This window comes from Antechinus flavipes, chromosome 4 (assembly GCF_016432865.1).
Source record: "Antechinus flavipes isolate AdamAnt ecotype Samford, QLD, Australia chromosome 4, AdamAnt_v2, whole genome shotgun sequence".
Classification (NCBI taxonomy): domain Eukaryota; kingdom Metazoa; phylum Chordata; class Mammalia; order Dasyuromorphia; family Dasyuridae; genus Antechinus; species Antechinus flavipes.
In genome coordinates, this window is record NC_067401.1 from 307,282,096 (window position 1) to 307,304,354 (window position 22,259).

Below are 22,259 nucleotides of genomic sequence, written 5' to 3' on the forward strand. Positions count from 1 at the left end.
GTCCACAAACCTATATTCATATGTATATTCATATCCAAAACAGATTAAAAAACAAACATAATTTTTTGGTAGGAATTATCTGTCATTTTGGATTATTTACTCAACTGGTACTCTCTACTTAAAAGAATAATTAAACAGACATTTATCTCCTTCAGAAAAATACTATAACAAGGAATTTGGGAAAAGAGGTTCCTATAGCCCTGGTTCTTATAGTACATAGACTAGTGAACAAGACAGGGTTCCTTCCTGAAAAGAACATTGGAGCTATTTCTCTCTCCTTCCATTAATGAAACAGCTCAATGTCTCCACACTTTCAACAGTTTTAAGTCTGGTTGTGGATGAAAAAATAATCTTTCTTTGTTAGCCTTTTGATGCTGAATTTGTCTCATATTTAATTGATGCTTTAAACAATATAGACAGCCAAATTTGAGCTAGCCCCATACATGAAGTTTTTCTAGTTTGATAAAATGTAAACTACTTGAGCTAGGGTGTGTTCCATTTTTATATTTCCATCACATGACACAATTCAAGAATATAGTAAGTACTTCATAAGTGCTTATTAATTTAATAAAGCCCAATGTAAGTCATCAGGGATTCTAGGAAGAAATAATATAACTTTTTTGGCCTTGCAGATAGAATCTAGATGCCCAGATTTCAACTGTGTTTCTCTCTTTTATCTCATATTTTAGTATGGCCCTTTAGAATTTAAATAAGTGGTTCATGTGCTTGAACTTTTTGTGGAATTAGGGAACTTTACCAATTCAGCCTCATGCTTTTCAAAGGGTATCTTGCCTCATCATAACTTCATACAGAATAAGTTTAGTCTCTCTTGAGTGCCTTCAAGATGGGCCACATGACATTTTGCATCATGTGTTCTTGCACTATAAACTTAAATTTAAACCAGAAGTAAAACAGAATATTTATCCTCTTAGCAACAGACATCCTTCCAGATAGTACAGAATTAATGTGTCACAATTTTCCTGAAAGGCCTCTTCCCGAATTCCCCACCCCGATTTTTCCTCTGAACATTCCTGGTTTGAAATCCATGTGAATAGTACAGGAGGCAACTGAGAATTTTCCTGGGAGCATTGGGACCACCTGGGTTATTTGTTCTTTGGGGGAATGAGTGAAGAGAGGGAGTAGAAATAGTTTTCTGTCCTTGGAAACATGGCTCAGTATCCTGGCATCATGGAAAATTGTTTGGCCTGCTTTATGGGATTCATCCCATACTGCATTAGAATCTCAAATCAAGAGCTTTTGAGTTATGTAATGAAAAGTTTGCTGAACTTTTTTCATGGTTTGCCCTAGAGGTAAACATGTAAATTCATATATGGGAAAGAAAAAGGAATTTCTTATTGTATTCTGCTGGTCCCATTCTGCTTCTGTTTGTGTTGGTACATGATAGATGTTTTCTGTACCTAGAGGTATATATAAACATGAAGTTTAAGACTGAGACCTATGCATAATATCTCTAAAGATGGCAGCAAATGACTCATTGAGGGAAAAAGCCAGAATGTGGGTTTCTACCCTCATGCTCCCAGCACATACTGCTTCCTTTCATGACCTGCCAGGAAAGACCCCCTTCAGGGAGACAGTTAATCTGGAAGTAATAAGACAACATAATAGCTAGAAAGGCCAATTTGTTTTAAATAAAGGGATAACACTGCATGATGGCACACTGGTTAGCCAGTATTTTATTACTCAGATCTTCTTACAGAAATCTTTGGTTATAGAGAGCAGGAGAACTCTGGTCAGACTAGACTCCTAGCACCATATGTAACTGAGGAGCCAAGAAATGTGACCACAGGCAGAATTGGACCCTAGCAAGGGCTGCAAGACAATGATTTGCAATCAGGACTAAGCCAGGCTGGGAAAGAGGGAAGGTGATTGTATGAATATGGTCATGGGAACCATTACAAATGACAGAGTGGGAAGTGAAAAAAATAGCTACAGAAAACAAAGGAAACAAGAAATAATGGACATGTGGACATAAGCTAGGGATGATAGAACAGAAGGACAATATAAAACCCATAACCATTATTCAAGGAGCAAAATTGAAGGAAGTGGATGTGATGGTGACCAACTGTTGAGACTCAAGATGAATAGTCCCTTGTGAGAAGTTACTCATAGACTGAAAGTAAGCAGAAGATTGCTTGGGTGAGTTTAGAACAAATTACCTTAATATAAATGAAAACCTTAACCTAGAGTCTTCCTAGGAAGAGAAGAATGAATGGCATCGTACTGGAACCTAATGATAATTAATCATTAATTGAAACACCTATTATATGCCATATGTTGTATCCCACTGGGGAGCCTTTTTTAAAACCAGTATTTATTAAGTATTTACTGTGTGCTAAGCACTTTACAAATAGAATCTCATTTAGTCCTCCCCAAAACCTTAGAAGATGGATATTATTAATCTCATTTTACATTGAGGAAACTGAGCTAGGAACACTTTCTTAAGGTCACCCTAGCTAGTTAAATGTCTATGTCCAGATATGAATTTAGGACTTCCTGAGTCCAGGTCCATTGCAACATCTAATTGCCATATCATAAAATCATAATTCATTGTATTATAAATACAGAATAGGAAAGAACTTTAAATAACATCTAATCCAACTTCTTAATTTTATAAATGAAGACATTGAGTTCCAGATATGTCAAAATCACATAGTTATGAAGTGGAAGATCTAAGATTTGGGCTCAAGGTACAGTGTCTTCAGGGTCAGTGCTCTTTCCACTGCACCATTTAAAATGTTAGGAGATAAATCTTGGGTTATAGCTTTCATTTCTGGTGGATACCAGTATTTTTCCCCATTACAAAAAATATCTTTGGATAATAGAATAATAGATTTTAGGTCAGCAAAAGAGGTCATCTCATTCAATTCCCTTATATTACAAATAAGGAAACTCAGTTCTTGAGAGGTCAATTATCACAAGGTAATATAGATAGTAAGTAGTAGAGAATCTGTCCTTTGATAATATTTAAAGCTTTTTACATTGCTTCATATATCTTTTCTCTTGAGAGAGTTACTTCTTTTTTAGTTTATTTTATTTTGGAGGCAATCAGGGTTAAATGATTTGCCCATGATCACACTGCCAGTATCTGAGGCAAGATTTGAAGTCAAATCCTGCTGATCCCAGAGCCAATGCTCTATCCATTGTATCATCCAGCTGCCCCTAAAATATATTTTTAAAAATGGATTCTCAAGCTAACTTTCCTAGGACCACCATCTTTAAGGAGAAAAGTGCTGAGACATTGTCATTTAAAGGATAACTTCGACCAAATCCTTTTATACTGCCTGACAATCATACTTCATGTTTTGTTCAGGTCTTTCTACTGATAGAGAAGAAGTCAGAACCCTCAACAACTTCTGCCAGATTTGGAGGAGTCTTGATAATATTCAATGAGCTAGAGCCCAGAAAGAAATTACATAGAGAGAATTACATAGAGAAATTTGGTTATTTAGATGTTTCAGTGCTGATAAAATCTGGTAATGTAAAGACCAAAGCCTACTGTTAGGTTTGACAAAAGATTTTGTGAATCTGAAGGAGTTAAATAAATGTGTCTTTTAAAAAATTCATTTGATACATAAAGTAAGCATTTAATAAATACAACAAAAATAGATATTTCATTTTTCTGTGGGAGAATGTGAAGGAAGATGAAACTTGAGATGGTTGAAAAAAATAACATGGAGTAGAAATGCTTCTTTATCTTTTGCTCTTCTTCTTCTAACCCAGGTATTCTTTATTATTTTTTTTGGTGTGTCATTGATCCATTTGGCAATCTGATGATGTCTACAGTACATGTCTCAGAATAATAATTTTTATACAATGGAAGGAAATAATAAGTTTAATTAAAAATTAATGAAAATAGAGATGTAATTATTTCCCCCATTCAAGTTCATTGATCACCTTAAATCTAAGGGATCTGTGACCCCCCCCCCCCGATTAAAAATCCTTGTTCTTAGTCAAGTCTAAGTACTCTGTACTTGTGGTTAGAGAAAAGGAAGGAAAAAATAGGCTGAGCCAAAGAAATCAGGGAGCTGCAGAGCAAAGTCGTGATGAAGGAAGGGTCACCAGAACTTTGCCCATGTTAGGAAATGTAGAGAGTGCTGACAGCACCAAAAAAGTACACTTCCCCTCCACCCCCAATTCTTCCTTTGCCCTTTCTACCATTAGAAGTGATCTTTACCCTGGATCATTTTGAAAACTGAGAGGAAGAAAATACCATCATCCCAAGCTCCCCATTGTCCTAGCTGCACCTTGCCTGCTGCCCACTCCAGGAAAAATGCCCTTTTCTTGGGTTATACTTTTTTCTCCAGGAGCAAAAATCTTCTCTTTCCCCCTTTCCTTGGAAAAGACCAATTCTTTAGCACTTAAAAATCTTGTGATGTCCTACCCTATTCCAAAAGGACATCCCCACCATGACTTGCCTAGGGAATAAAAAAAATTGCTCAGTATATGGTCTGTGGCAAGGGCTGAGTGCATGGTGACAGAATGATCTTTTGTAAGGATTACAATAAATAAAATGAAAAAAGCCTCACAAACTACCACTCCCCACCACGACATGGAATGTCATTTGACATCATTTGGCCTACTGGATTAAGATGCATTGGGGGAAAATCTAGTTATATATATCCTGTCTAGAGTATTTGAAAGATTATTTCTGTACATTCAGAGCAAGTTGTTTCCCCAATGCATCTTTAACTCATCTTTTGCTTCAAATGGACTCAGGCTCTTGAGTTTTATTCCACATTTACACATGGGACTAGAAGTCCCATTGGCACTAATGAAGGGACATTATTGATTTAATAGAAATAAATTATGACCATTTCTTACCCTTCCCAGAGTGGACACTAAGAAATTCAGTTTCACAAAGAAAGCTGAAATAGTGGGTTGGTCTTCTCTACAACTTTTGTCTTCTTGAGCAAGCACCAAACTCCTTCCATCCCTAATTCTACCCGAGGAAGGAGAAAGATGATGTTTTTTCATTATTGAAATACAAAAACATATGGTATCAAGGGGAAAAAAAAGCAAACTAAAGAAATGAAGAGAAGGGCTAGAGAGTTCAAACAAAACGTGTTCTCTAGTTCATACCCACATCTAAATGCACGCAAAATTTAATGGAAATCACATGTGATTCATAGCGTGTTCTTCTTAAGTAAAGTATGAGTCAAGAGCTTTTGTGATGAGGACAAAACTAACTTTCCTTGTGTTATCCCAGTTCTAGAATTTAGGCTACTTTTCAAAGGAAGAACAATAGGAAAGGTTAGTCACAGGGTCAACTCTAGATCCCTTTTTATACTATGATGAATATGGAAGCTAGCTTAGTGTTTTTTGAAAAGTTGAAAAATCAACTATCACTAGACTCCAACATCCCCAAGGACATGATAGTTGTTGACTATTTTGGGTGCTTCTAGTTGTTCCTAGTTGGAGCTTTTTAGTTAACACTAATGCTCACTATTTTTTGAAAGTACTGTAATATTATGTAAGATAATTAGGTGGTACAGTAGAGAAAGTTTTGAGTCAGGAAGTCTCATCTTCCTGAGTTCAAATCTTGCTTCAGACACTTCCTAGATGGGTGATCCTGGGCAAATTACTTAACTCTGTTTGCCTCAGTTTCATCATCTGTAAAAAGTGAGCTGAAATATGAAATGGCAAACTACTCCAATACCTTTCCCAATAGAACTCAAAGCTATAAAACTAAAGTTATAAAGTAATAGTTTCCCAAAAACAACAATTCATTTAAATATCCCACTGGATATGTCTGAAATGACTGAAATAATACCGTATGAAGTTTTGATTAACTGGAATGCTCAGGAAATAGCGGCTTCTGATTAGTAGGATTTCCTAGTTAACTAAAGAGAATATGTTTTTTCAATTCTTGCTTCTGAAAAAATCTTTCTAAAATGTAATCATGTACTGCTAAAAGACATTTTTGGGCAGTATACTGAATTGGATTCAGTACAACATACTGAACACCATCTGATGTTTCTGGTTTATTGAACATTATACAACTGGTGTAGATATAGAAATTGGTTATAGATAGGATCATAGATTTTGAACCTTAGATCCTATCTAGTCCAATCCACTGATTGTATAAACAAGGCAACTGAAATCAGGAGAGACTAAGTAATTTACTCAGTGACACAGATAGTAAATGTCAGAGGAGATATTAGAACACAGACTCACTGACTCTGGATCTCCTCTTCTTTCTTCTGTACCACAAATAGACTGAACATATTACTAATCTGGACATAGCTTGCAAGTTGCTTTTAAAATAAGTGAAAACTCTCCAATAAGCTGGGTTTTATTCCATTTATATCAATAATTCTTAACCTGAGCTATCCAAGTGCCAAGACACTCTTTCTCCACATCATGAGGAAGCAGTACACTTGTACTTTGTATTACTGTGAGTGATTTGGACAGTCCACTGGCAAGGGGATTGCCTATTGTGGTTTCAAGGCATCTTTGCTTTCAAGGGGTTTGTACTCCAAGCCTCAGGAGTTAGGGTGATCTTATGAGAGAAAGGGGTTTCACAAAAATATCAGGGTGTTACCTTGCTGGCAATCACAAACTAAGTTCCATACAAATAATTAGGCAGGCAGTATGGAATTAAGAGAAATAAGAGAAAACTTATACCAACCAAAACAGTAGAAAGGACTCAAGAGAAAATCTATAACAACAAGGAAGGGGGACAATTTTTATTGATTCCTTACAGTGTGCTTTAAGTATCTACTTATATTTTGCTAGGAGTTTAGCCATTTTAGTCATATCCAATTATTTATGACTCCATTTACGCTTTTCTTGGAAGAAATATTGGAGTGGCTTGCCATTTTCTTATACAACTTATTTTACAGACAAGGAAACTGTGGCATATAGAATTTGATCAAGTGATTTGTCCAGAGTTACACAGCTATTAAGTGTTTGAGGCCAAATTTGAACTCAGAAAGATGAGTCTTTTTGACTGCAGACCCAACATTCTATCCACTGTATCATCTAGTTATCTCCCACAGAACCAAGGGCTGGATACATATTTTGTTGTATAGAATAGTAGCTACATGCTATCTGATATACATTTATTATCCTGAGTGGTTGACCTTGATCTGGAAAACATATTTGTGTAAGCCTATATGTAAATATTTTTATAGATCCCCCAGAGTGAACTTTGGGTGAAGATCTAATGAACCAGAGAAAGACAAATTTTTTGGTCAGCTGCCTTAGATTGGATCTGGTTTAGGAGAGCTTGAGACAGGAGAGAGGAATCTGGTTCATGGGTTTAATGGATATTTTGTATACGCAAATCAACCATATAATCAAGTGTCATTGCATCTTTGCTTTTCCTTAAAAGGAACATGTCATTTCTAGACTCCAGGCATTTTCATTAGCTGTTCTTCATTTTTTGGAACTCTCTCCCTCCTCTGTTATGGGCCAGACTGCTCCCAAGACCTCCAGAAAACCGAAAAGAACATTATGCTCCTCTTCTCTGCTTCCAAGCTTTCCTGGTTTCTTTCAAGTTTCAGCTAAATCCTAGCTTCAGCAAAAAGAATACGTCTCCCAGCTCTCCTTAATCATAGTGTCTTCCCTCTGAGATTAACTTCAATTCTTCATGTATATATTTCATTTGCATATGGTTTTTTGCCTGTTGTATCCCTCTTTAGACTGTGAGCTCTTTGAGAGTAGCAACTAGGTTTTTTCTCCTTTTTTTGTATCACCAGACTTCAGTGCAATGTCTAGCACACAATAGGTGCCTACTCAATGCTAGTTGACTCTCCCGTTTTTGTATTTACTTATCTGTATAGATGCTATATATCTTCTTGTCTTCTGATAACTGTTGCATTTTTGTTTTTGTATTCCTGGCACCTACCATAGTGCCTTACACATTTTAGGCAGTAAATAAAAGTTTCTTGAATTGTATTGCATCAATATAAAAAGGAAAGAGGAAACAGGAGAATATAAAAGTTTGAAGTTAAAAAAGAGAGAGGCTGAAGGAAAATCTTAACCTTAGTAGGCTAAGAGGCTTTATGTATACTACCTGTGATTTAGTCTTAAGAAGGTCAAGTTATCATTGGGAAATAACAATGATGTTTTTATAAAAACAAAGAAAGGACATTAATAAAGCATTGAAAAGAAGAGAGAGATAAATAAAGGAAACTGGTATCCAGTTACTAAGGAAAACCAGCAAAAATTAGTTTAATATTTTTCAACATTACATGTAAATGTTGAAAATACTAAACTGACTTTTCCTGATTTTTCTCAGTAATTGAAAATGTTACTGGAAATGTGCCCACTTGGTATCCCTCTAAAATTGTAGTGACCTTTTCATATTTACCTAGATTCTTTTCAAAGAATTTAAGATTGTAGATAATATTACAGATCACATCATTGAAATCTCTAAAGTTACAGATGAGAAAACTGAGGGTTCGAGAGTATTTGTCCCATGCCAGATAGTTAATTAGTGGCAAAACTTGGACTAGAACCCAAATTTTCTGTCTCTGTCTATTCCCTTTCCCCCCAAGTTATGAAGAAATAACTATGAAAACAACGACTCATTTAAATACTTTCGAAGTTTTTTTACAAAGGCCTTATTTCACTGTTTCTGAGAGATAGGCATTATAAATATTTTTATCTCCACAATGAAGATGAGTAACCTGAAAGGTCAGAGAAATTAAAAGGCTTGCAGTCACACAGTTAATAGTTCTAGATGCAGGGCTCAAGCTTAAGTACTTTATCAATAAGTAGATTGAACTTGAATGAAAAATTATAATAGTATACAATTACAAAGAGCAATATTCAGAAACAGAAGAAAAATCAATCTTCTTGATATGAAAATTGGTTTTCCCTTTGGATTATGCTGCCTAATAGCATCGATAGAGTACTGGGTTTGGAGTTGTTCAAATCTCAAGATCTAATAGTTTATGATCCTGGAGAAATCCCTTAACCCCTCTATTTCTCATTTTCCATTGTCTGTAAAATAGAGTGACTGAATTTTAATCAATCAATGATTATTTATCATTATGTATATCACATTATCTATGTGCCAGGCCTTGGGATACAAGCATAAAAAAAAATGAAATGATCCCAACTAGCAATTTACATTCTAATGGATTGCTTACATTTTAATAAACTACCTTACATCAGCATTGTGATCAATCTGCACTCTTCTGTATCAGATCAAAGGTTCTTGGAGATCTACAGAGCTAGAGAAGATAAGACTAACCACAGACAATCAATTAATTATTAAGTACTTGTTATGTGCCAGTAACTATCCTAGGCACTAGAAATAAAAAGCCCCAAAATGAAATGATTCCTGCTCTTAAGGAAGGGAATTCCATCAGGAAATCTAAAGGATGGCTATATCTGTTTATATGTCTATCTATCTAGCTGTGGATAGAAATGTTCAGAATAAAATACAGAGAGAATTAGTCAGTCAATGAGCATTTATTAAGTAGCTTCTATGTGCCAGGCATTGTGTAAAGTGTTGGGAAAACACAGAAAAATTAAAAGCAGATCATGCCTTCAAGCAACATATATTCTAATGGAGGGACATGTACATAAATAGATATGTACAAGATACATACAGAATTAAAGGAAAAACCTTAGCAAGAAAGACCCTAGCTTTCATAGATTTAAAAAACCAAAGAATCTCAAAGGTAATTTAGAGTAACTTCTTTCCTGAGTGGGGGAAGGGGAGAAAGATCAGGAAAGTCTTCCTGCACAAGGTGGCATTTGAATCGAGTCTTGAAGGAAGACAAGGAAACTAAAAGGCAGAGTGAATTTCAGTCATAGTGGGCAGTCAGCGTTATAGTTGAATCAAAACTAATTATATAGGGCTGACTGTCTCAATTGGAGGTATCTGGAAAGGCATTATGAACAAGTTTCCAAACCTTTCATTTATAAAAGAGATGTTCATTCTCTTTCCTCATGGTCCGCTCTTAACTCTGACTAGTTAGATATTTGTGCAGTAAATATCTGAGTTTGGATGGAGGTATCTCTTTTAGTTTTGTGTACTATTTGCATGAGATAATCTTTAGGTCATATTTAGGTTATTGGCCAGGGAATAAACATTGTAAGCCACCTGTATCTGGTGTCCATAAAAGGAGAAGCTCCATTATTTCTATACTTGGGTTCAAAAAATCAATTTCCTAAGTATGGGATGCAAGACTCATCAAAAGATTACAGTTGTATAAAAAAAGAATCAGCGTTTTTGACTGAACTGCAAACTCAATGTATTAACAATGGAACAGAGAAGCTAAAAAAGGCTAATAATTCCAGTGAGATGCTTAGTGTCCCTAATATGGACACAGGTCTGTTGCATTCTTCACTAGTCAGACTATATCTGGAGTACTGGGTTCTGGATATGACATTTTGGAAGGTTGACAAACTGAGGCAGGTCCTGAAAAGTTTATTATGATGGGAAGATTAGAAAATATGCTATACAGAGATCCATTAAAGAGCCTGAGAAATAGCGAAGACATAATTCACCATCTTTAAGTATCTAAAAGCATTGTAATGCTGGTGAAGAATTGAACTCAAGATATTAAATTTAAAGCCAAAAAGAACTTAGAAGTGATTTAGCAACTTGTCTCTCTTATTTAAGGTGCCTTTTGAGGTTCTAGCTCCCATTCACTTCCTCTATAAGAAACGGAGGCCCAGATAATTTAAATTTTTGCCCAATGTTACCCAGATTGTAAATAAGAGAGTCATGAGCAGAGATAATATTTTCAGAGTACAAGTCTAGTCCCCTTTTCACTATAACACTACTTGTTCAGGACTTGCTCAGGGGTCAAGAAAAGGAGCAATGGAATGGGTGAGTTAGATTAAGGCCCCTATGAGGTCAAATTTCCTAACAACTCAAGATATTAAAAAATGAGTTGTGCTGTTTTGGTAGGTGTCTTCAGACTGAGAGGTTAAATGGTCATTTGTCAAAGTATAGAAGGATTTCTTCAGGTAAAGTCAGAGCAAAATTATCTGATTTCCCTTTTAGAGTTTATATTTTGAAATTTTAGTGATCTATTATATTTGTTACAAATTCAAGGGTACAGTGGACACTTTCAAATATTTTGTTTCATGACTCAGGAGAATATATATTTCCTGTATACTGGACATTTCTTTTTAATTATATCCCATCCCAATCTTTCCTTCTCTTTTGCAGGCTAGCAACCATGTGTCTCCTTGTGCTTCTAACTCTTTTAAAAGAGAGATAACAAGGGCTGGAAAAGAAGAGAATCAGCTTGACTTCAAGTATTAGCCCCTCCCTCACCCCAAATAGAAAACCACATCGAAATATTTGTCCTCTGTGCTTTGTTCCTAAAACAAACACTATTTAGCTAAGAATGGTGCAAGAGGTTACCATTGGCCACAACTGAAAAATAAACTGGCAACCACAATGATGAGGGAGAGTTTGGGGGGCATTTTGTGGTCCTGGGGGAAATTGGAATCTGTCTTTCAGTGGAGACAAGCTACAAAGGACAAAAACCCACCGAAATCAGGGAAGAGGGGGGAAAGAATCTCTTTTCTTAGAACAGATGCTTTGTTGGCTGAAGTGGGTAGCTTGTTTTTATTTTTAGCTGCCTGCTCATTAGCAGATAGAAGTATTTGTCAAATTGCTGTTCTGTCAACTAGGCTTGGGGGGATAGGGAGCAGGGAGCAGGAGGGGCGGAGGTAGAGATGTAGTTGTACTTTTTCAGTCCTGTTTTTGGTCACATTCTTATCATGGTGAATTTGGATAAGCCATTTTTCTCCTGGTATTATTCTTCTTACCAAGAGACAAGATGTGGGAAAGAGTCCCACATGGACAGATTTTGCAATGTGAAAGCAAAACTGAGGAACTAAGCCATAAGACTCTGTAAGTGTTTTTGAGAAGACAGAAATATTTTCAGATTTAAACTGGAAAGAACCAAAACGAAGTTAGTCTATAGAGGCTAAGGCTTGCCTTTACGTGCAGACTTTCATTTCTGGGAAGATTAGACACCAGTGGTATTTGTTTTTATTTAGAACAGGTGACATAAAGATTAGTCATGAAAGAATGACCCCCAAACTAATTGTTTTTACACACTGGCTCCTACTGGGGGGCAGAGATGGTGGTAGCTTATCTCCATCTTCATTTATTTACTTTTGTAAAAAATAAAAATATAGTCTTTGAGAGAAAATACTGGGCCTGGGAGACTAAAGTGCTCCATCTTATCTACAAACACCAGATGTGTTCTCTAAGATTGAGAAGGCAAGGAGAAAAGATTGTTCCTGTTCAATTTCTACTAAAAGCTTTGAGAAACATTTGTAATTCAAATGTGATTGTAAACCATTTGTGACTGTGGTAATTTCCAAGAGAGTGATTATCCAATCTGATCTTCCTTAAAATGATACAGCCCATTTCCAAGGGCAGTCACATTATCCACTTTATTAAGTTACATTGTCTTATATTTTCTTTCCAAGCTTCAAGGGTACTTCTGCTTACAGGACTTGGTGAACAAGGTAACATTTATCCTATCTTTGACCTACTTGGTTTTATAACATTAAGATGGAGGCAACTTGATGAAGCAGAAATTGTACCAGATTTGATGACTTGTGACATATTTATATACTGATTCTGACATTTATGTAATCTTGGACTAGTCATTTATTCACCTATAAAATAACAGGTCAGGCTGGATAACTTTTTATGTCCCTTCCAACTTTTGATCTCAAATCCATATTCCTATAACATTAAGTAAGTTGCTCCATCACTCAGCATCTTAGATTTCTCATCTAAAATAAAATAATGGTCCTGGGTCCTTTCCATCTCTTAATTTAGGATTCTTGGTTTTCAGCCTTCCAAGAATCCCAATTAATTTTTTAGTTGAGTTTATTCTTATAACAACTCCCTTAGTTTGATTATTTTTGTTCCTCTCTTTAAACTCCTGTAATTCTTCAAGTTCTAACAAAACTTTGAAATACTCTGTGATTATCGTCAATTATTAGTTGTTCATTGGAATTTATCTTAGAGTCTGAGGTTATCTTATAAATCTAGTTTAGAATGTTTTCTGAGTGCAACATCTTACACATTTTCCTATTTATTTATATAGCATCACAAAACTATTTCACCACCCAGAAGAACCTGGCATAACTTTTATGTTGAGACTTTCCTGGCACAAAGGATCCAAGGACATTTTGGGAGGACATTCTCACTTCTCTTTCTCAAATACTCCTACCCAGAGCAGCTGGGAAAATATCCACATTGCAATACTTAACTATAAGAGAAATGAACTCACTTTAGGATGCAATCCACAACATTGTAAAAGGAAGTTTTATTAAAAGAAAGCAGAAAAAAATGAAACAGAAACCTTTGATTGAACAATCAGGAGGAGTATAGATCACTTAACTTGAATTCTTGGAATTGCTTATAGTTCCAAATATGAGTTTATTTTTGATTGAATCTTCTCTCTACCAACTATTCTTTGCTGGAATCCCTTTGGTATGGCTTTCTTGCTGCCAGCCTTACCTGCTTCTTTTTGTCTGATTGGAATCACTATTCTATAAAGTTCAATACATCACAGTTCTAATGATATACTGCCAAACCAAGGACAGACTTTATTCCATATATTTTCCTCAGAGCAGTTATCCACAGCTGTGCTACAATTGGAGAAGAGGTCATTCACAACATCCATGTTTAGATATGATGGCCAAAGACTTTATTGTTCTTTTCCTTCTCTAGCATTGGTAAGTCAATAATGCACCAATGATATACAAGGCATTGTGCTAGAAAGAAAAAGGAAATAGTCCATGTTTTCAAGGAACTGATGAGATCACTAAGTGAAGTACATAGAGGGGAAGAGAAAAGGGTCAAAGACAGATTCCTGAGGGACACCTATGATTAGGATGGTTAGAGATCATGATCTGAAGGAAGATCAAGTAAGGAACGCAGAGAAAAAAGTATCAGATAGGATAAGAAAAAGAAGAGAGTAGTGTCCCAAAAATTTACAGAGAAGAGAGTATCAAAGAGGAGAGGATGATTAACAATGTCAAAGACTACAGAGAAGTCAAAAAGAATGAAGACTAAGAAAATGTAGGAAGTAGGATACTACTTCTTGGACAGGAAAACAAAGGAAATGGATAAAGAAATGGAGCAATTTTTACAAGAAAAATAGAGGATTTGATAGTTCACAATAGATAATCTCATTTTTTTTTCAATAAAGTAGAAGACTAGAAAGGGTAACTAGCTTTGACCATTTAGAAAATTAATCTTCTTGAGTTCAAACATGGCCTTAGACACATTAGCTGTTTAACTCTGGGCAAATCATTTATCTCATTTGCCTCAGTTCCCTCATTTTCAAAGTGAGATGGAGAAGGAGATGGGAGGCAAACCACTTCAGTGTTTTTGCCAAGAAAACCCAAAATGAGATCACAAAGAGTTGGACATGACTGAAATGACTGAACAACAACAATATGTGCAACATATCATTATAGGTTATAAAAAAGTTAGCACTTGTTGATATATATTGAGATGCAACTCAGTTGCTAGAGTTATACATCACATTTGCTGTATTTCATAAAACACAAACGCACTGCAAATGTAAACCTTAAAATGTCTTTGAGAATGCAACAAATACATTATAATGGAATCAGACAATTATTACTGACAGAACTATTGACCACTATTTTCTTTCTGTACATAGAATTGATCCATAAAAAACCAAGAACATTTTATTTTATTTTAAGATTATAAATGTACAATTACAAATAAAGCTATTTTCACATTAGTTATGTTGTAAAAGAAGACTGACAAAAGAGGAAAAGCATGAGAAAGAAAAAAAAAAAACAAAGTGAAAACAGAATCCATAGTTCTTTCTCTGGAGGTAGATAGTATTTTCCATCTTGAGTCTTTTGGAATTGTCTTGGATCATTCCACTGCTGAGAAGAGATAAATTTATCATAGTTAATCACCACACAATATTGCTGTTAGAATGTATAATTTTCTCCTATTTCTGCTCACTTCACTTAGCATTAGTTCATATAAGTCTTTCCAGGTTTTTCTGAAATCTGCCTGCTTATCATTATATTCATATATTATAACTTTTTCAGCCATTCTCCGATTTATTTTTCTATTTCCAATTCTTTGCCACTATAAAAAAAGTTGCTATAAATATTTCCATACATGTGAATCCTTTCCTGCTTTTTAAAATATCTTTGGAATACAGACATAATAATGGATCAAAGAATATGCAATTTTATAGTCCTTTGGTAATAAAAGAACAATATTTTAAATATACTTTGCCATCCCAAATGCTGTGAATTTCCAAAATATAAGGAAAGAAAATCTTTCAAAATAAAGATGTCTAGCAGAAAGGACAAAATCATGTGGGAACAGGATGAAAGTTATGGCATACCTATTGTCCTTTCTGCTACTGGAATTGTATTAAAGATTCTTTCAGTAAGCCTAACAAGGCTTATCTTCTAATCTTTGCATTCAATTACAAAATACATTTTTTTGTAATTGAAACTTTAGTTCTCAGAACATTAAACATAATAGAATATTATGCAGGATAGTGAATTAATTCAGAATTCCATTCCTGAACTCCATCATGAAAAGCATGAGATGAATTATAATTTATATGACAGTTTAAAATTTGTAATTTTCCTCATAATGACTTTGTGAGTTAGGTAATGACAGTATAAATTATGTCCATTTTACAGATGAGAAAACTAAGTCTCTAAGAAGTAATATAACCTGCCTGCAAGCACACAACTACAAAATGTCTGAAATGGAATTCAAATCAAGGTCTGATGATAGATACCTTAGTCCAGTCTTTGTTATCCTCCCTACACTATCTCTTGTGAGGAAGGAAGGTATTCCTTTAAACATCTCAGTAATTTATTTTAAAGTAATGAAAGTAAAGCTTGCAGCCTATGAACATTTAAAGTAGCTCATACACATTAGCAAATTCTCTTCCTTTCATTTTTCAAAATCTTGTGCTGTAGTCTGTGGCGTGGCTACAGACCAGAAACATTCCTGTGTCAAACGCCAGCTTGGCACACACGGACTCCAGCTGTCATCCTGTCTATAGGGGAAAGGCAGGAGCTGCTCGCTCTCAGTGTAGCTTGGGTTGTACACCAACCTCATATTCCTTCATGCTTGTCTAACAGAGACCAGGCTGAGATGAAAAGGCAATTCCCAAATGAGTGCAGCTCTGCAGAAATCAACCCCAAGTCCTGGATGAGAGAGATGATGGGTGGGTAGGTTTGACACTCACCATGCTGTCATTCTCTCCCACAACCCTCAGCCATCTCAGAAGAATGAAAATGCTTAACCAGAACACTATGTTGCACTTACAATATGTACATATGTTACACATAAGTGAACAAAAATTTACATACACATAATATTCTTAGATATGAGCAATATTGAAGCATTTTACTTAGCAGACTATAAAAATAATGAAAGGCAGCATGCGATCAGGACAATGAGATTTTAGCTGTGTGACTTCAGATAAGTCAAGTTCCCCCCAAGTTGGGTGACTTCAGAATTGTCTATTCACTTCTTTGGGCCTTATTTTGTTCATCACTTGGCGATCTTTTCTACTTCTATGGTTTCAATTATGACCTCTTTGCTATTAACTCCTAAAATTCTAGCCCTGACCTCTCTCCCAATTCCATTTTCACATTTCCAGTGGACTATTATACAGAATGTCCAAAAGTTTTAGTGTATAAAACTTCATTACGACTTTTGGGATATCCTAAACTTGATTATATATTTATGTCATGTTATTTATATAATTATATTTAATAAAATATACATATCATTATGACAAACTTTTTCACAATGATTTTTTCAATTAGGTAGTACAAATATTATTATAATTTGAAACCTGAGACTCAAGTAGGGTTATTTGCTAAACATTTCCTAATTCTATTTAATCCCATCCAGCAGCATTGGAAGTTTAGCTCCTCAAATTTGACACCTTTGTCAGGGGTCCTCAAACTATGGCCCATGGGCCAGATGCAGCAGCTGAGGATGTTTATCCCCTCCACCCAGGGTTATGAAGTTTCTTTATTTAAAGGCCCACAAAACAAAGTTTTTGTTTTTACTATAGTCCGGCCCTCCAACAGTCTGAGGGACAGTGAACTGGCCCCCTGTTTAAAAAGTTTGAGGACCCCTGCATAAACTCTACAGGTCCTTTTTGATCTGGCTATTTATGGTTCTGTGGCTTTGGATACATTATTCAACAATCCAAATAGATAACAAATCTTAATTACAACCGAAGTTTATATAATACTGATAGAGACAGGTGCTCTAATTTCACTGATATAGGGCACTCCCAGATGACATAAATCCCTCTACCAATACAGTTCAGCAATTTCTTTGAAAATTATAGTCTCATACTAATGCATTTTTGATGGAATTATAAACTGATTCAACCATGATATATAGAACAATTTCAAACCATGCCTAAACAATACTATGTCTGTATCCCAAAAGCAATTTTTAAAAAGGAAGAAAATGACTTAAATGTATAAAAAATAATTATAGCATTCCTTTCTGGTGGCAAAAATTTGGGAATGCCTGAACAAGTTATGATATATGATTGTGTTGGAATACTATTATGTTATAAGAAATTATGACTTAGATGCTCTCACAAAAACCTAGAAAGACTTAGATGAACTGATGCAAAGTGAAAAGAACAGAATCAGGAGAATATCATGCACAGTAACAGCAATATTGTAAGATGATTAAATGTGAATGACTCAGCTATTTTCAGCAATTCAATGATCAAGACAACTCTGAAAAACTTATGATGGAAAAGCTATCTGTTCCCAGAGAAAGAAGTGATGAAGTCTGAATACAAATCAAAGCATACTGTTTTATCTTTCTTAGGTTTTAATTTTTTACAACAATATTTGCAATATTTTATTTTTTTTTTACAACATAACTAACATGGAAATATGTTTGATATTACTACAATGTATGTTTGCCCTGTCAATGAAGGGGGAGGGGGCGGAATTTAGGATTCAATTTTAAAAACAAATATTGAAAATAGTTTTCACATGTAATTGGAAAAAATAAAATACTAAATAAAAATTTAAATTAAAGTTTAAAAGGAAAAAGAAAATTACGTTCTTGGAGATTTGCTGTAGAACTGAGAATTGAACTGCTTTGGCCAGTCACAGAGGTGTATCAGAGGTGAGATTTAAAGACCATTCTTTCTTCTTCCAAGATCAGGTCTTTAATCACCTTACCATATTGTCCATCTCTTAATAATACAATTAGTTACTACATGGATTCAACTATGTTACAGATCAAATGATGTTCCTGAAATTAAAATATATAAAAAGATAAGTCCACTGTTACATAGTTAATATAAGTGAATATTTATCTTTTTTTTTTTTCTCCAACCCTCTACTTGAAAGGGAATTCTAAATTATACATAGCCAACAATCCTAATTTAGAAATGCTTGAATCCTTCCTTAGATTTTGAATAATCTTTCCAATTAACTGATTAGTTCAAATTAGTTTATTGGCCAGCCACTTTATACAGAAAGCATCATCCTCACCATCACCACTATCAGACCCATTCCTATCATCCTCAACATTATTAACATTTTCTGAATTGCCTGTTATGCATGAGGTACTTTGTTAAGCACTGAATTTCAAAGGAATACTATACATTTAATTAATGAAGAAAGACCTGTAAATTTTCAAAATATGCCCTGCTTCCTCCAAGTTCAAATCTCAATAATCCACTAGAGTTGTGAATATTGGGCAGGGAATATATATTTCTTGAGTAAAATACCTGCAAATATTTTGTTAACTCTCCTTAATAGGCAAAAGCAAATGTGTATTTTTTAAAAATCCCACCATTTTTCCAATAGCCCAAATCTATGTATCCTTCAGGATTCTGTCTTCTCTGTGAAATTATTCCTGATTTCTTTGCTTACTCTGATTTCTTCCTATACGATCCCCTATCTCACTTATTTTTTCGACTTTTTATCTTCATACAATTCAAGCTGTTTGTTCTTCAAATGTATGAGATTTTAAATGAGACTTTAAAACTCTAGAGGGAATTTTTGTTTCTATTATCCTGTCACCATTACCACTATTATCGGGGCTAGGCCATAGCCATAGTTCTTTATAAATATTCCTTAAGTCTAATTAAATTAAGCATTTTTGATTAAAGTCAGGGTTATATATTTGAATTCTCTTTATGTTATGGATTATATAATCATAATTTTTTTTAACCCTAGTAGGAGTTAAAGGTTAAAAGTTAAAGCTCTAGTAGGGACCTTAAAGATACTATATTACAATCCCTTTATTTTATAGATAAGGAAAATGAAAATTCATGCATTTGAAAGGTTTTGGTTAACAACCTTAGGTCTCCATACAGACACTGGCAAGGAATTTTCTTTCTAGGCACAATTTTCAGAAATATTCTTGTTATTTCCCTGAAGAAATTCCACTTTTGTGAACCCCTAAAAATGGTAGGAAGTGCTTAAAGGTAGTTAAACATTGTGAAGATATGAAGTAGTGAATCCCATGTCCATATGAAGAATTTAATAATCATGTCCTAATAGCTTTTTAAAAACTTCCCAGAATCTTTGCTTTCTTTATAGGAGCATAAATAGAGAACAAAATTCACTCTAAAGGCTATGGGAGTTTTTCTCAGATTGTGATCTATAATACATATTTATGATATGTACATACATATTTATTTAATACATATTTAAATACATATTTAAAAGTGGTCACCTTCATGTTTATTTTAAATAACAAGTGGAATCATGCCAAGTATCATGAACTATAAATTCTACATTAAAAAAAAAAAAACACCAAGAGAGAGAATAAAATTTTATCTAGACCCAGGAAGATACCAGTAGAAGAGCATTCTTTCTTTTTTTTTCTATTAACATTGGGATGTATTAATTTTTTAATATTTAATAGTATTTTTTCCCAAATACATGCAAAGATAGTTTTTAACATTCCCCTTTGCAAAACCTTGTATTCCAAATACTATTTTCTCCTGCCCCCCCCTCCCAAAAAAAGCAAGCAATCCCATATAAGGTTAAACATGTACAATTCTTCCAAACATATTTCCATATTTGTCATGCTACACACAAACACACACACATACACACACACACACACACACACACACACACACAAAATCTGATCAAAAAGGGGGAAAAAAGGAAGAAAAAAAGGCAAACAGGCAAACAAACAACAAAAAAGGTAAATATATTATGCCTTGATCCACATTCAGTCTCCATAGTTCTCTGTTTAGATGGCACTTTCCATTACAAGTCTATTGGAATTGGCTTTAATCACATTGTTGAAAAGAATCAAATCCATAACAGTTGATTATCATATAATCTTCTTGTTAGTGTTGACAATGTTTTCTTGGTTCTCCTCGCTTCACTGAACATCAGTTCATCTAAGTCTTTCCAGTTCTTTCTAAAATCAGCCTGCTTCTTATTTCTTATAAAACAATAATATTTCATTACATTTATATACCATATCTTATCTAGTCATTCCTTACCTGAGGGCATCCACCCAATTTCCAGTTCCTTGCCACTATAAAAAAAGGGCTGCTACAAACATATTTGCACATGTGGGTCCTTTTCTCTTTTTTATGATCTCTTTGGGATACAGAACTAGTAGTGGTGTTGTTAAATCAAAGAATATGAGCAATTTGATAATCCTTTGGGCATAGTTCCAAATTGCTCTTCAAAATCATGGATCAGTTCATAACTCCACTAACAATGCATTAGTATCCCAGTTTTCCAACATTTCCTCCAACTTTCTTTCTTTTTTATTTCTGAAACAATTGGGGTTAAGTGACTTGCCCAGGGTCACACAGCTAAGAAGTGTTAAGTGTCCGAGACCAGATTTTGAACTCTGGTCTTCCTGACTTCAGGACTGGTGCTCTAGATACCTAGCTGACCTTCCAACTTTCAACATTATCTTTTCTTGTCATCTTAGTCAATCTGAGAGGTATGGTGGTACTTCAGACTTATCTTAATTTGCAATTCTCTAATCAATAGTGAGTTAGAACATTTTTTCATATGACTAGAAATGGCTTTATTTTCTTCATCTGAAAATTAACCTTTCATATCATTTGACCATTTGTCAATTGGGGAATGTCTTCTTATAAATCTGAATCAATTCTTTACATATTTTAGAATTGAGGCCTGTATCAGAAACCCTGAATATAAAAATTTACCCCCAATTTTCTGGTTCCCTTCTAATCTTAGCTACATTGGTTTTGTATGTGTAAAACCTTTTTAATTTAATGTAATCAAAACTATCCACTTTGCATTTCACAATGTTCTCTAGTTCTTCTTTGGCTATAAATTCCTCTCTTCTCCACAGATCTGAGAGACAGATAATCTCTTATTCTCTTAAACTGCTAATAGTATCACTCTTTATGTCTAAATCATCAATCCATTTTGACCTTATCTTGTTAGAAGGTGTTAGATGTTGGTCAATGCCTGTTTTCTGCCATACTGGTTTCCAGTTTTCCCAGCAATTTTCATCAAATAGTGATTTCCTATTTCAGTAGATGGAGGCTTTGGATTTATCAAACACTAGGTTATTATATTCATTAACTATTATATCTTGTGAACCTAACCTATTTCACTGACTACTACTCTGTTTCTTGGCCACTATCAAATATTTTTGATACTCACTGTGTTATAATATGGTTTTATGTCTGATACAGCTAGACCACTTTCATTTGCATTTTTTCATTAATTTTCTTGAAATTCTTGACCTTTTGTTCTTCCAGATGAATTCTATAATATTTATATTACATATAATCTGTATTATGTAATAATAAATACATAATAATAACAATCTATAATTTCTTGGCAGATTGATTGGTATAGCACAGAATAAGTAGATTAATTTAGGTAGAATTTTCATTTTTATTATATTAGCTTGGGCTATCCATGAGCACTCGATATTCTTCCAATTGTTTATATTTAACTTTATTTGTGTGAAAAGTGTTTTGTAATTATATTTATGTAATTCCTGGTTTTGTCTTTTCAGATAGACTTCAAAATATCTGCAGTTTTTAAAAATGGAATTTCTCTTTGTATCTCTTGCTGTTGGACTTTGTTGGTAACATATAGAAATACCGATGTAGGTTTATTTTATATGCTGCAACTTTATTAAAGTTGTTCATTGTTTTTTAGTAGTTTTTATTTGATTCTCTAGGATTCTCTAAATATACCATCATATCATCTGCAATGAACAATAGTTTTGCTTCCTCTTTGCCTACTTTAAA